Here is a 16,909-nt window from a genome sequence, read left to right as displayed (position 1 = left end):
AAGTACATCTATTCAAGTTGAGCTGATAAGAATGAGAAGTTGGAAGTACAATTAGTGTGCCAGTAAGAAACATTCTTTTTTTTTTCCATCTATGCATCCATGCACAAGCCTGTGTGTCCAGTTCAGAGTACTGGGTACAAGGTGAGAACCAACTCTGAATGAGAAGTTAGTCTATCTCAGGTAACACTCACATACACATCAACACTTATTAGGCAGGCTAATTTAAAGTCCTAAATTAAAACTAGAATATATGTGGGAGGAAAGCTCAGACAGAGCATGTAGTCTCCACTCTTTTAGTGGCCACACTGAAATTTGAATCCAGAACACTAAATTTAATGGCAGTCACTGAGGCCCAAACTACTGGCGTTTATAAATATAGCTCAAACAACTATGAAAAGCTTCCAGATGTCCATATCAGATTTGAGGCTTCTCCAAATTAATTTCAGCTTAGGCAGTGTATATCAACTGTCACTACATTCACCCAGGTAAATGAATCAGATTTTCCAGGTATAGTTTTCATAAAAAGTGTCATATAACACTAAAACTGTGGACAGATCTACTGTATATGTAAAAGTATCAATTATGTATTGCATAAAGTAAATGAATGGGATTATCCTGGTAGAATTTTTATATAAAGTGTAATGAAGCACTATTACTGTGGGGCAGCTCTATATAACAAGCACAATATTGTCAAACCCACTTAATCTGTTTCAGCATTTCCATCAAGTGAAACACGGTATTTAACACTTTATAAATACTAATTGAGCATTTGATAAGACTAAATACAAAAATGTTTATATATGCTAATTGGAAGAGAACATATACGGTGGCAAGAAAGGACAAATAAAATGACCTATCATACACTAAATAGCCTAATCAACCTTTATATTTAATGTTTGCACTCTGTTCCAAAACCTAAATCGGGTACTGACCACTGGCCGGGTGTCAGCTCAAGACATCAGTTTTCAGAAAGCAAATGTCCTAACACACAGTAACTTCAGGAAATAATATTTGTACCAGAAGCTCACTTCAGACAGGCTTCACACCAGAGCAATGAGCCTTGAGGTTGCTCAAAACCACTCCCATTTCCTTCCTCTTGCTTCGACTGTGTACTGTATCTTCAAAACAGTTTGGCTTTAGTAAGATGCAAACTCAGCTCTCAGAGAACAAATGCTCTAATGCAGAGCATATCTCTGAAATAGCTTTTTGCTAGTCTTTGGTTTTTGAGGAAGTAGCACAATAATGGCCACTAGCCTATAAGTTCAAATTCTATTTCTGTTTCCTCAAGTGAATTTGGAAAGTCATTTAACCGCCTCTGCTGATTTTATTAGGCAGATGGTAGCTTGTCTGAGTAAAAGTCAGCAGCATTGCAGTTCATCTCACCTGTACCTTACTTATGTATTGTACATAGAAATAGAGAGAGAGCACTAATTATCGAAATGGCATAAACAATATCAAAAAATACTGTCACACATCATTAAAAAATCAAGATATTCACATTGTTTAGTCTTTCAACCCTTTTTACGTGTATCACAAATAGTGCAAACAGCACCTACTGCAGTTGTCACGGGACCATACATAGGATTCATAATATAACATGGCATACAGACAAAACTTGAAATGCCCATATGCAAAAAAAAAAAAAAAATCAGATGCATAAAACTGTGCATAAGCCAAGTTCCACACACTTCCCCTTTATAAATCTCAATCAACATGAATTTTAACCCCTGTTATTGAATATGCAAATCAATATAAATAGCCCCTTCCATTCAGAATTCTGTTAAAATACAATGGTAAAAGCACGTATAAATAATAGGAATTTTACCAAATGCAAAGTTGAGGCAAAGAAAAACATACAATTTGGTGGCTTAGGCAATGGTATGAGCAACAAAAGGAAATTGATGGAGTGACACTCAAAAGTTCAAGATCAGAAAGCTGCACAGCGCCCAAAATAAAAAAGAAGTGGCCGGATGTCAAAGTCTACGTGAAAAGGCGACTCTCTGAGTGTCATACGGAAGTGTATTAGGGCCACGGAGAAGAAAACAAAAATAGACACACAGACAGATAGATAGATAGATAGATAGATAGATAGATAGATAGATAGATAGATAGATAGATAGATAGATAGATAGATAGATAGATAGATAGATAGATAGATAGATAGATAGATAGATAGATAGATACTTTATCAATCCCAAGGGGAAATTCACATACTCCAGCAGCAGCATACTGATAAAACACAATATTAAATTATAGAGTGATAAAAATGCAAGTAAAACAGACAATAACTTTGTATAATGTTATAGAAGTTGACTACTTGAATAGATAAGTCTCAGCGTGTAAAAGTCCATGTCCAAGTAGTAAAAAGTAGTAAAAAGTGTTCAGGGAACGAGTCCACATAAAAGAAAGTGATAGCAGTGATCAGTAAAATTGAGAAAAAAGGTAGAAAAATAAAGTCATACACGGAGCTGCTAGAAAGTCTGCCACTCGCGGCGTCACCTGAGTCATAGTATGGGACACAGTGAAGAAAAAAACGATCTATGTCAAGATTCATATCGAACTTTAATCTTGAAATTTCTAATCGAATCTAGTTGTTCATTTTGTCTTTAAAATAGAATGTTGTAAATGTCATCTGAAAATCGATGTTTAATTTACTAGAGTTTCACCAATCTCATCGTAGCTAAAGTAGCACATGAAATGTTTCGTTTTCTATGTGTTCCCGAAACAGTCATTAGTCGCTATGTGCTTCTTAAATGGGTTTTAGAATACTAAGATGTATACTTGATATCATTTTATGATGAAATGCATTAAAGGATGCATTAAACATGTGGGGGCATTGTGGCGCAGCAGTAGCAATGAGCTGGTGCCCCATCCTGGGATTGTTCCTACCTCCCTTCAAGTGTCTTGCTGTGGCACGCACAACCCTGGATGGAATAATTTATTGCAGCAGTACTGTGTCTGTCAAACATACCAACCCCCAATTCCTGTCCTTCCATTTTATTTATCCATGTAACCAATCACCACACAAAAAGCTTCTATAATAAATGTAAAACCAGCTGTAAGCTTAGAACGCTGAGTCTTCAAAACTTGAGGAACATTGAAAAATCTTCGTTATACATGTTTAACTATTCCATCCATACATCCATCCATCCAGGGTCGCACCAGTCTCAGCAAGCATAGAGCGCAACGCAGGAATAATTCCCGGATGGGGCGTCAGCTTATCACCACCACTACGTCACCGTGCCGCTATATGTTTAATTACTAACAGTATAAATTATTTAAATGAAGTTAACAATTTATCTGTAAAATGTAATATACTGTACATACCTAAATGCACTTCATAATAAAACTGATATCAAGTATACATCCTAGTATTCTAACAGTGCACAGCTCCAAGAGTATACTCTTGCCAGTCACAATCATTTGTAAATACATGCTTCTCTTCAATTGAATTGAATTCCTTTACTCTCATTGTATGGTACAATGAGATTGAATATGCAATTGCTCAATAAACTTCCATCCATTCGTCCATTATCCAATCCGCTATATCCTAACTGCAGGGTCATGGGGGTCTGCTGGAGCCAATCCCAGCCAACACAAGAACAGCAGGAAACAAACCCCAGGCAGGGTGCCAGCCCACCACAGGGCACACACACACACACCAAGCACACACTTGGGACAATTTAGGATCGCCAATGCACCTAAACTGCATGTCTTTGGACTGTGGGAGGAAACCGGAGCACCCGGACACAGGGAGAACATGCAAGCTCCAGGGAGTACCCGGAAAGGCGAACCCAGGTCTCCTAACTACGAAGCAGCAGCGTTACCACTGTGCCACCGTGACGCCCTCAATAAACTTACTTTCCTATAAAATTATAAAAAATAATAAGAATAACACGATAAAAAGCAATGAAAAATATACAGTATGAAAACATAAATACAATATACAAGTACATATATTGCAGATGGTACATAAAGTGGCTCAAGTTGTGCAATATTACAGTTTTAGTTCAATTTTACAGTGAGATAATTGTAATTATAAGTACAAACAGTTCTACCACACTTGATGGACTGATTGAATGCATTTACAGCTCTTGGGATGAAACTGTTTGAGCCTCAAGGTCCGTACAGAAAAGGCTCTGAAGTATTTGCCCGAAGTACAAATAGACTGTGGCATGGGTGAGTGGAATCCATGGAGATGCTGGTGGTTTTCCTTAGACAGAATGAGCTATAAATGTGCTCCAGGGCTGAAAGCTGTATCTTGATTATCATATGTGCTCTCGATATAATGTGCTGCACTGTTGTACAGGTGTGATATCACAAATAGATACAATGAGTTAAAATACTCTGAGTGATGCACTAAGAGTAACAACTCTAAAGCAGCTATGGTATTTGGAATAGTCTGGCCATTACACAAACCATTATATTGTTACAGAATGATTACAATCAAGTGCCTTAAATTTGTAAATGGTATGCAATTAATATTAGTGTATTTGATACAGCCCGTGTCATGGATGTGAATCTAAAGGGTGACCACAAAAACAGCAGTACTGCTTTGGCATAGGGTGCTGCCAGTTTATGAAGCTGAGAAGAAAAGTACACACGCGTGGTATGAGGCTGCTGTGCATAGCTTTATGCCAAGTTTAGATTTTATAGACTGCGGTGGGTTGGCAGCAGACCCCCCTGACCCTGTATTCGGATTCAGTGGGTTAGAAAATGGATGGATGGATGGGTTTTATAGATCTCGAAGTGAGCGTAGAAACAGGCGTATGTAACATTTTTATCTTTTTGTCTGTCCATCTGTCTGCATGAAACAACTTAGTTGCCAGTGGACAGATTTTGTTTAACTTTGGCACACTTATTCTTCCAGGAAACTTACTTTGAAATAAATCTTATGATTCCTAAGATTAATCATAAATAAAATAACATTATTTAGCATTGCAGAAGGACACATGGTGAAGAACTTGAAACTAAAGAAACAGAAACCTGCATTGTTTCCATTATAGGGTCACAGAGGGCATAAAGCCTCATTATTTGCATTAGTGGAGACTGCTGCAGATGGAAAAATCAGAATCAGTATTTGCCTGCTTAGTATATACAGTATTGTCTGCATTGGATGCTGTTTCCTGCAGAGGCATTAGCTCTCTTGGAAATGTGTTCTTTTAATATTGTGGCTTATTAAATAATTAAACAATATCATAATATACCAGAAAAGGCGATATACCTCCCATAGTGATTACGGCGGTACAAGAATCACATGAGACAAAATATCTTTTAGCTTACATTTACTGACGTTTACGGTTACAGACGGGGAGGCATATGGACAGACTTTTATCCAGGTGGGAATCTGGATCAACACAGTCAGCCATTTTCTCCGTCCCTACGCTGGGAGGTTTTCCAACACCTTTGTGTCGGCACAGCCTCGAAGGGTCTGGCCACTGTCCAGACCTTTTATAATGTCTTGCTTCATTTGCTGGTCTTCTCTGTCTCCAAACAAGGGCTGAATTCCTCTTCCCCAAAATACAGACATATCATAGTGCTTACATGCCGATTCTCATTCTCCCAATAAGGAAAGAAGATTTGTGCTGATAGAGGACAGAAATACCCTAACCTGTGTTTAAGCTGACTATACAAGCCTCCAGTTGTTTTAGGCTATCGAATCTAATGCTTGGCTAGCACTTCTAACTGCTGAGCCTCTGTGTGCCACAGTTAACATGCACATGTGAATAAAACTCATAACAGTATTGTCCAGATATAGTGACATAAAGAAACATGTAGTATAACAGATGCATAGTAATTATTGCCTTATTAGGCAAAAAAAAAACATATGACTATTCGTCAGAATCAATTCTATACCAAGTTATGATACAAATCAAAATTAAAGCAAAATACAGTACAAGGACAGCACTGCCTCAAAGCTTCAGAGTCTTCCAATGCCATTGCAGTCTAAACATTTAGCTGATATTCACACGCATTTTCTCCAGGTCTTGTATTCACATCCCAGAAACATGCAGGTGACTAGTGACTCTAAACTGATCTTGTTTCAATCAAACATTTCTCTGTTGTTGCTTCTTTAAGAATTGGCATTGGTTTGATTTAAAAATGTGTTTATTACACAGGTATGTTTATGATTGTTTTACAAAGGTATTGGTTTCTATCTTTGGTTATTTTCTTTGTGTTACTCATTGCATTGTTTCTGAAGAATATCCATCAATTGCTGAAGGAAGCAAGACCCTTCTTGCCAAAATAAAATCATTTCATGAGTTCTATGTTTTTTTCACACTGTTCACTGCTTTGAATGAAACCTAGTTTAGATTTCTGGTTTACCATTCCCTGGATTGTGTGTCTCTGGTGATCAAGTGAGGAGAGTGCTGGGAAAACGCTGCAAGAACAAGGCTTCAGGGCCGGATGGAATCAGCTCCAGGGTGCTGAAAACATGTGCCAGCCAGCTCTCTGAAGTCTTTCAGCACCTCAGCTCCCTAGTTGTGAAAACATCCTTTGTGGTCCCAGTGCTAAACAAAATGGCATTCCAGTGATGCCAAGGGCTTCAGACCAGTAGCTCTTACTTCGTGCATCGAACATCTGGATCCTCTGCAGTTTGTCTATCAGGCACATATAGGTATGGATGATGCTCTCATCTAAATGCTCCAGAATGCAAACTCCTACATGGACAAAGTATAATGTACTTTAACTTTTACAGTGTTTTTGACATGATTCTGTCCCATCAACTGGGGGAAAAGCTCAAGACTTTGAATCTTGATCCTTCCACAGTCTCTTGGATCATGGACTATGTGACAAACAGACAGCAGTTTGTGAGGCCGAGGAACTATGAGTCAGAAATGGTGGTGTATAACACGGGAGCACCTCAGAGAACTGTCCAGTCTTCCTTCCTGTTTACCCTCTACACAACAGACATCAGCACAACATCAGCACTTGCTGTCTACAGAAATTTTCAGATGACTTGTCCATCACTGGCTGCATTAATAATGAGTACAGGAAAGTCATGGAGGACTTTGTCTTGTGATGCAGTGACAACAACCTCAAAATCAGTGAGACAAAAGAACTGGTGATGGACTTCTGATGTGCCAAGAAGCCTCTGAGACCAGTCATCATTCAGGGGAGGACATGAAGGTGGTGGAGAGCTACAAGTACCTGGGGAGTCACATAAACAACAAACTGGACTGGTCTGGCAACACAGTGGCACTGTACTCGGGTCTTTTGATGTGTGTGCCTAGCTTCTGGAAATGCTTTACCAGTCCATAGCAGCCAGTATGGTGTTCTACTCTGCAGTCCCCTGGGGAATCAACTTGAGCTCAAAAGATGTACATCACAGGGTGAACCCCGAACACACTGGAAACTGTTGTAGAAAACAGGATGATGGCAAAATTGCCCTCATGAAAAATCCTCATCATTCTGTACAGCAGGTGCTCTTTTGGGACACTTTTAGCCACAGGCTCATTCCACTACAGTGTGTTAAGAACCACCTGTCAGGGGCTTTTCTGCCAATTGCTATCAAGTAATTCAATGTTTCCACCCAATGCATTATTCCCATAACATGAGCGCTAGATAAAAAAGAAAACAAAATTGAATTTAATTAATGGACACCAGACTGAATAGAAACATTGTTGAAATGGTGCACTGAAATATCAAGAAGATTGTGCACAAAATCAGACTCACTGACTGGAATCTGCTCTAACAAAATAAGTGGACCAGATTCCCCCACAGTGCTGTTATGAACAGATCAACAAGTATAGAAAGGGGTCTGATTACTGCTGCTAAAGTTGGAAGAGCCACTTAATTGATTCCACAGGGTAAGTGCCTTTTTTCAATTGTCAGTCACTACTACATAGTTTTGTTAATAAATAAAATTTAATGAAAAAATCAAACTATTATGTCTTCTAGTACCCAAGATCCTTTTGAATACTAAGTTATAGTTAATGATATAACTGAGAAAAAAATATTCAAAACTGATGAAAAATTATCCAGAGTGCAAATACCTTTTTGTTAAAGAATATGAGTAGTAATTTTATTTATGTCATTTAATGGATAACCTAGTTTCATTATGGTGCATATAGGAACAGAGAAAGTTGTAGAATACTTAATGCCATACTTATGAATTGCAGTGATAATTTTAATCTCCTGGGTAAATAACTGCGTAGGAGCAAGTCAGACATGTGAACTAATAAAGAACCAAGCAGGACAGGCAGAGATGGTGACAGTACTGATTTCTTTAGTAAAACTGATATTGTAATCAGTACAGAATACCAAAGCTGGAAATGGTATATTCATAGCAATTTCAGACAATAAACTACAATAAATAAATTATAATACCTAAAAAAGAGTTAGAAGTAAAGACTAAATGGTGTGACTGTCTTACATGTTTGGAATGATGTGGATCATTATTTTTTGAATGATAATTTTATTGTTATAAATAATCTTTTACTTAATATCACTTATATAGTGTTGATAATTATTTTTGCTGTAAACTTAAATAACTGGACTATTCTGTAACCACTGCAGACCAGCAATAAGACAGCCCTTTCTAAAAGTAAATGTTAAATGCCAAACATCATCACACTTTTCTTTTTCAATAGAATTAACTTATTTCTTAACCTTTTAGTAAAGCTGGATTTTTTTATGCTTCAGGGCCATAAAATTGATCCATTAGTGAAAAACATTCTTCCTTGTCTATAAGGATTTCTTATCAGTAAGCCATTACTACCTTGATTGGGTCTATGTCCAAATAAACCTAAACTAAGAATAAGCAGGTTTGAAAATCTTTTGTTATACCACTCACTTGCCATTTACAGCATATCAGGTGGTATGCACACTTCCATTATACCTGGGTAGCCACCTTAGGAAGGTGTGTGCATACTGTACATACCGTATATTAACGTATTATCCCTAAGAGAGTCTAATGCATTAGATCTGTATTGAATCTTAAGCATGTCTGATCAGACAGAAAGATGGAGATAACTACTTTTTGTGTTTTTATATTATCTCTGGCCACTTGACAAAGGTCATAGCAACAGCATTGTACTCCTCAGTGTGGAAAGAATTCTACATCGTCAAAGTATAACAGTTGTTCTCTTGAGATAATTAGAGAGATATATTCAGAAGTGCTGCAAGATCCAATGACCAGTTATGTCTGTGGATATGAGTGCCATCTTTATGTTATCTCTGGAAGGACAGGTCAAAACATGGCATGGCTGTAAAATTTCTTACAACAAATGAGAGGTTATAAATGTTGACGCCTTCACTATGTGGATTGGACAAGAGATAAAATGCTCCTTAAAGCAGTCTTTTCATCTTGAGTTTTAAACAGAGAAGTACCAAACCTGATCTTTAGAAAATGTTAAACTAGAAAATGCTTTGTTCACAATTCAGGAGCAGAAATACGGAATATTATACAGCAGCTGTTGGAAAGTAAAGCTATACCCTTGGTTGAAGTGTAATGTACCACAGTACGAGACACAAAGATCTGAAAGAAGAATAAAGTACCTTTAGTGAGTAAGAGTATATACCTCGCTATGGCATACAGTGGTGCACCAAGGCTTGAATAAAAGGCAGCTACTGGCAGAGCAGTGGCATCTTTACGAGAAGCAAAAGATTGTACACTTTAGGAAACAGTGCCAAAGTGAGCATCAAGGTCGGGTGAGAATACAGCATAAAGTAACCCTTTATAAAGCTAGAAATAGTAAACTTCCACAACTACTTCAAGAGAGCCAGAACAGTGATCTTTTATAACCAGTTCCAGAGGATACAGCAGACCACATTATATAATTAATTTATCTAAGGGCTCTTGAAGGAGATGCCTTACAACACATTTTTTGCCTGCAAAAGCAATGGACAACAAATCACTAGCCGTGGTGCTATTACCCTGAGGATGCCATAGCAAAGTTGCATTGCAACTGAGGTTGCTCTTTTTTGAAAAAAAAAATATATATATATATATATAAAAAATATATATATATATATATATATATATATATATATATATATATATATATATATATATATATATATATATATATATATATATATATATATATATATATATATATATATATATATATATATATATATATGACATGCTACAACCTGATAGCCCAGGTTGGAGTTTAACCTTAGAATCTGAAGTGGAAAAATAACTGTGTGGATAGCATTTTTTCCTACAGTAAATCATCAGTCATTTACCATGCTGTCACATTTATGTAAAAGTGTTTTAAACACCTGGGGTAGACCAAAGATGCTGGGTAAAATCTTTTTAAATACAGCATAATTTGGATATGACAGCTGCACAGATGGCACATGCCTTTGGAGGAAGTGTTCTTAGATAGGCCACAGTATCTGTGGTACACAATATTTTAAGGCAAAAAAGTAAACTTGATGATTTGATATGACCAGAGTAATAGTAATACAGTGCATCCGGAAAGTATTCACAGCACATCACTTTTTCCACATTTTGTTATGTTGCAGCCTTATTCCAAAATGGATTCAATTCATTTTAGTCCTCAGAATTCTACACACAACACCCCATAATGACAACGCGAAAAAAGTTTACTTTAGGTTTTCACAAATTTATTAAAAATAAAAAAACTAAGAAAGCCCATGTACATAAGTATTCACAGCCTTTGCCACGAAGCTCAAAATTGAGCTCAGGTGCATCCTGTTTCTCCTGATCATCCTTGAGATGTTTCTGAAGCTTAATTGGAGTCCACTTGTGGTAAATTCAGTTGATTGGACATGATTTGGAAAGACACACACCTGTCTATATAAGGTGACAGTTGACAGTTCATGTCAGAGCACAAAACAAGCATGAAGTGAAAGGAATTGTCTGTAGATCTCCGAGACAGGATTGTCTCGAGGCACAAATCTGGGGAAGGTTACAGAAAAATTTCTGCTGCTTTGAAGGTCCCAGTCAGCACAGTGGCCTCCATCATCCGTAGGTAGAAGTTCGAAACCACCAGGACTCTTCCTAGAGCTGGCCGGCTATGTAAACTGAGCGATCGGTAGAGAAGGGCCTTAGTCAGGGAGGTGACCAAGAACCCGTGGGTCACTCTGTCAGAGCTCCAGAGGTCCTCTGTGGAGAGAGAAGAACCTTCCAGAAGGACAACCATCTCTGCAGCAGTCCACCAATCAGGCCTGTATAGTAGAGTGGCCAGACGGAAGCCACTCTTTAGTAAAAGGCAAATGGCAGCCTGGAGTTTGCCAAAAGGCACCTGAAGGACTCTCAGACCATGAGAAACAAAATTCTCTGGTCTGATGAGACAAAGATTGAACTCTTTGGTGTGAATGCCAGGCGTCATGTTTGGAGGAAACCAGGCACCGCTCATCACCAGGCCAATACCATCCATACAGTGAAGCATGGTAGTGGCAAGCATCATGCTGTGGGGATGTTTTTCAGCGGCAGGAACTGGGAGACTAGTCAGGATAAAGGGAAAGATGACTGCAGCAACGTACAGAGACATCCTGGATGAAAACCTGCGCCAGAGAGCACTTGACCTCAGACTGGGGTGACTTTTCATCTTTCAGCAGGACAACAACCCTAAGCACACAGCCAAGATATCAAAGGAGTGGCTTCAGGACAACTCTGTGAATGTTCTTGAGTGGCCCAGCCAGAGCCCAGACTTGAATCAGATTGAACATCTCTGGAGAGATCTTAAAATGGCTGTGCACCGACGCGTCCCATCCAACCTGATGGAGCTTGAAAAGTGCTGCAAAGAGGAATGGGCGAAACTGGCCAGGAATAGGTGTGCCAAGCTTGTGGCATCATATTCTAAAAGATTTGAGGCTGTAATTGCTGCCAAAGGTGCATCAACAAAGTATTGAGCAAAGGCTGTGAATACTTATGTACATGTGATTTCTCAGTTTGTTTATTATTAATAAATTTGAAAAAACCTCAAGTAAACTTTTTTCACATTGTCATTATGGGGTTTTGTGTGTAGAATTCTGAGGAAAAAAATTAATTTAATCCATTTTGGAATAAGGCTGTAACATAACAAAATGTGGAAAAAGTGATGCGCTGGGAATACTTTCCGGATGCACTGTACGTCAAAACCCTTCTGCAAATCACAAATGCTTTAAACAATGTAAGGGAGACACTATACTATAAGTACATGCATTACAAATTAAGTAAAGTAAAAAGATGCTATGCAAATTAAACTATTTTAATAATAAAATATTACTTTCCAACACTCTCTTCAGAAACATGGAATCAAAATCTATATGAATTCACTCATTTTAAGTTCCAAACTATCTGATTTACTTCAAATAAGGGGTATCACCCTTTTCAGATGAAAAAGCCAGAAAGAGACATGATGAGAATGATTAGGTGGACAAGTGGAATGTCACAGAGTGTGAGGAAGATGAATTCTGAATTAAGAGGGTGTGACAATAAGGGGGCACCCTAGAGTCCCTGACTCCAAACACGAGAGAGGGTACAAACAAACTGTATTTATTTTACTAAATGCTTTCTACAGGTTCTTCTTTTTACACAACTTACTGTCTCCATCCAATATAATACTTCTTCCAGTCTCCTCCAAGCAAGCCTTTTCCTTAACTCCCGACTAGGACTCCCTGAGTGAGGACAGATGCCTCCTTTTATCCAGGACCCTGGGGGTACTTCCAGTGCAATGCATGATGGAAATACTTCCGGGTCACGCTGATATTGCCCATAACAGGAAGGCCCTCTCCCCACAGCACACCTTGGCAGCACACAAGGTCCCTAACAGGGTTGCCCTTCAGGGTAGCAACATTTCTTCAAGCCTAGTTGTACACCCGTCCACCTACTTTTATACTTACAAGGGAAACTTTGTGTGAATTAGGAGAAACAGATTAAGGTAAAAGGAAAGGCAGAGGATGACTGGATAAAGAGGTGCACCATGAACGAGGTGGAGGAGAGGAGAAAATGAGGCCTTCATGGAGGCCAAGGAATACAGCAGTGGATGTGTAGCTGGCTAAAATTAAAAGAATAGGACTCACCCCAGTAGATGCCCTGGACCACAGAGAGTGGAGAAAACTAACTAACTGGGACAGTGCGGATGATGATACAATGGAGAAGTCAAAATTATGTTCTTTTTTCATGTAAATAGGACTAAACAGAAAAGGTTATTCCTTAAACTTTTTTGACTATTGAGGTGTCATGCCACCATATACTATACATTTTCACAGTAAGATTAATATAGCACAGCAACACAGTATTCAGACCATGGCTTCAAAGAAAACTTAGGCCTTAATGCACTGTTTTTTTCATTACTCTCCCCTGAATCTTTGCACATTACAAACGACTTATACATTATTTTGAACTGCTTTGCCCTTGAACTTATATCCACTTTACGTGAATGTTATTCTGTATCTAAAGCAAATTATGAAATAATATTAATTCATTCATTATTAAAAATTAGACAGCATAGTAGTCAATGACTCAAGTTAAACATACCAATCAATAACGCTGACTGTCCATTTGTCATTCACTGAAAATACATCCATTCCTTAGATTACTAGAAATACTACATTGTCTGCAGGATGTTCACTAAGGACAAGGTGTACCTCCACTTTAAAGAACCATTTACTCTTCTATGAAAAGAAATATCAACAGAACACAGTAATTAATGAAGATATTGGATCTTCATTCTTTTACAATTCCTTGTGATACTTGCACGATACCATAGCTCCATTTTTTAATAACTAGGTACAGTACCAAGTTGGGTATGTACTAAAAACATTACTTACATCTTTAAGCAATACTTGCTGAATTAAAAGCACTGCCAGTGACTTCAAAAACACATTTACTAAATTTGCAAAGCTCACCTCTAAGCATAATACTGGCTGCACTGTCCACCGTATGTTTAATAAAGATTTATTATACAATTATATAAAGGATTAAAAAAAAAGCAAGAGTAATGACTAGGGAGTATCAGTTATTTGTCTCATTAAAGTCTCCACGTTCAAGGAAAATACAAACTAGGTACCAATGAAATGAAACAGTCGCAGAAAACACTGAGTATTTCCTAAAACTGGGTACATATGTAAAATAGATGGTTGCAGTGTCGAGTAGTTATTTACTGAAAAGGCCTTCTATCATCTAATCAATATTTATTTCATATAGCACTGTAACAAGCCTCTTTAGACAGTAAATAATATAACAGAACACCTTTTAAGAATTCATCAGGATACACTGAAACTTCATTTACACCTTCATTTTAAAAGAACTAGCTTTAAATAAAACTGAATATTAGGAAAGGGCTTTTTTCCTTTAATACTGTTAAGTGTTTACTGAAGCTTCCATTAATTACTGAAAAACTTCATGCCCCTATTTTTTTTATAACTGATTGTGGTTCCGATCTAATTTATAAAGAATTGGTTGTAACACCAAGCTGAGTATTTACTCTTTATATATTTCTTATGGTGGCGCAGTTAGGAGACCCAGGTTCACTTCCCGGGTCCTCCCTGTGTGGAGTTTGCATGTTCTCCCCGTGTGGGTTTCCTCCCACAGTCCAAAGACATGCCGGTCAGGTGAATGAGTGATTCTAAATTGGCCCTAGTGTGTGTTTGTGTGTGTCCTGCAGTGGGTTGGCACGCTGCCCAGGATTGGTTCCTGCCTTGTTGGCTGGGATTAACACCAGGTGACCCTATGTTTGGATTCAGCGGGTTTGAAAATGGATGGATATTTCTTATAAATAGGCAGATCCAGTGTCTCCAATAGTAAAAATAAAATGGTTGCAAAATTGTCTTTGATTTTACACTCACCTAAGCATTATCACCGACTATAGTGTCTATAGCATATACTATCCATACATTAAGGTAAATGCCTACATGACAAAGTAATCTACATCTCATTTTTAAAGATCTGGTACCAAAACAATGCCAGTCACACCCTTGATATAAAGATGTGGTTGCAGAACTAATCAAGTTTTAACAGAAAATGTCATGCATACTTTGATTTGAAAGAAATAACACATATTCCAAATTACTTTTATTAATTAAAGGGTATTTATTTGGGGGTCCTGTAGCCTATCTCAAAAGTAACGAATGCAAGGCACAAAACAAACCTGAACAGGATGCCAGTGCATCATAGTGCATAGCCACACACATGTTCCTTTGGTTAGTGAGACAATTTAAAACCTCAAATCAACCCAAACAGCAGATCTGTATGTCCAGAGAAAAAAAAAACACGCAGACACAGATTTGAACTGAGGACTCTGTGAGGCAACATTATATGCACAGGTTCACCATATGTACAGCAAACAATGACCACATTTTGCAAGTGAAACACATAGTTGCAGCACTATAGAGAATAAAGCCATTCAATAAGCATTTGCACCTCAGGTTTTTGAACAACTATGTTATTTCTCAAGATTTACTGTATGACAGTATGATGTGTACCTACTTTGACTAGAGAGCCAGCCTAATAAAAAAAATATGAATACCTTATGCATTTCCCTTGAAGATCTCTGATAAAGCCGGTAGTTTCAGGCAGGTGAAAGCATTTCACCCAAAATTAGCAGGAGGAGACAAAAAAAGGCAATACAGCAAAACCACAAGAAACTCAGCTTTTTTGTTATCTTCCCTTGCTATCTTTTATTTGTTATTCCTCCTATATAGAACTAGATTCTCTTTTTTAACACTCTTTTGGCAAACATAGTTATGCTGAGGGGACTCCTTGTGGCTCTACACTTACCTGGTGCCTCAAAGTGTAGAATAGCAGTAGATGCTAGTTAATCCATTACCCTCATCCTCTTTTTTCCTTCCTGTGCTCTGTGTCTACACTTTAGACACTGTCTTGTGGTCCAAGATGACTTCACAGAAAGACTTGTCTCTGCAGCTGAGTAAAACTGGAACTTGTGATGTTCAACATCAACATGAATTGAAGAACACAGGGAGGGGCTGAACATAAAGCCTCCTGGGTCCTAGTGCCTGTATACCTATCTGTTAGTGTCAGGACATTATTACAAGTGAACACTTCTACCATGCGAGAGTATTAACAATCAAGGAGTACCAGGGCTGTCAGTACATCCATCACAAGGTGGGTATAAACTTAACTGGGGGAGGAGGAGGAGGGTGTGAGTGACACGGATATTGTCATGTGAAATTTCTAGGTGTCAGGTTTGGTTATGTAAATCTACACTTTACAATGCAGCACATCTCTCAGATTACATGTTTACAGGACTAAAAATCTTGTTTCCAATGTGAACCTAAACACATTTTATATTTTAACTCTTCTCAGCCCCTCTGCCTCTTAGTCATTTGTTCTTATTCAAAACCCCTCTTGTTAATCAAGAAATACAAAGGTCCTTGAAAACAGAATAACAACATATATAATCAAGGGAATCTTCCTCAGCAATGCTAAATACACACATTTCTATGGCTGCAGTACACTTCTGAAGGCTTTGATTATCATATCAGTAATTATTAATGACTTAAAGGCTGTTAACATCAACCAAATAAACTCCATCCATATCAGCTGCCAGATCTTAACAAGCTAAATGCTTTTGACGTTTTGTGCTAATATTAGTAATTAGTGCTGCGTCCATTTAGTTTTGAGGTTCAAATCCTAAAATGGTCATAGTATGTTTTCTACCCTTATTTACAAGAGTTTACCTCAGGTGCAGTGGCTTCCAACCATCCCAAAATGTCATGCATGATATCCAAATTTGCCTTGTGGATATTCATATGAACACACCCTGCCAAACTGGTGTCCCATCCAAGGCTGTTTCCTATCTTGCACATTAAGCTGCCACGTTAAGCTCAGGGTTACCTTGTTAAGTAACAACTTGGAAGAGAAAATGGATGAATGTTCTTAAGAAATAAAAAGAGTCAAAACTGAAGGAATGACCATATTTCTATGAAGGAGATGCTCTGCATGTCCATCTTACATTTACATTAGTTCCCCACACTAACAGCAATA

The 16,909-nt window shown here is 37.9% G+C and overlaps 1 protein-coding gene across 4 annotated transcripts in view; it reads right to left on the bottom strand.

Moving 5' to 3' along the window:
* slc4a11 (solute carrier family 4 member 11) overlaps window positions 1-15,829 on the bottom strand; it is a 169,481-nt gene extending 153,652 nt beyond the window's left edge. For all 4 annotated transcript variants that reach the window (XM_039751939.1, XM_039751938.1, XM_039751941.1 and 1 more), the window contains exon 1: window positions 15,683-15,829. The gene's annotated coding sequence lies outside the window, so the exon portion shown is untranslated. The remainder of the gene's footprint in view (window positions 1-15,682) is intronic.
* Window positions 15,830-16,909: the final 1,080 nt, after the last annotated feature.

Source organism: Polypterus senegalus, chromosome 4, assembly GCF_016835505.1.
Source record: "Polypterus senegalus isolate Bchr_013 chromosome 4, ASM1683550v1, whole genome shotgun sequence".
Taxonomy (NCBI): domain Eukaryota; kingdom Metazoa; phylum Chordata; class Cladistia; order Polypteriformes; family Polypteridae; genus Polypterus; species Polypterus senegalus.
Note: the sequence above shows the minus strand (reverse complement) of the source record. Positions and strands in the feature narration are given on the sequence as shown.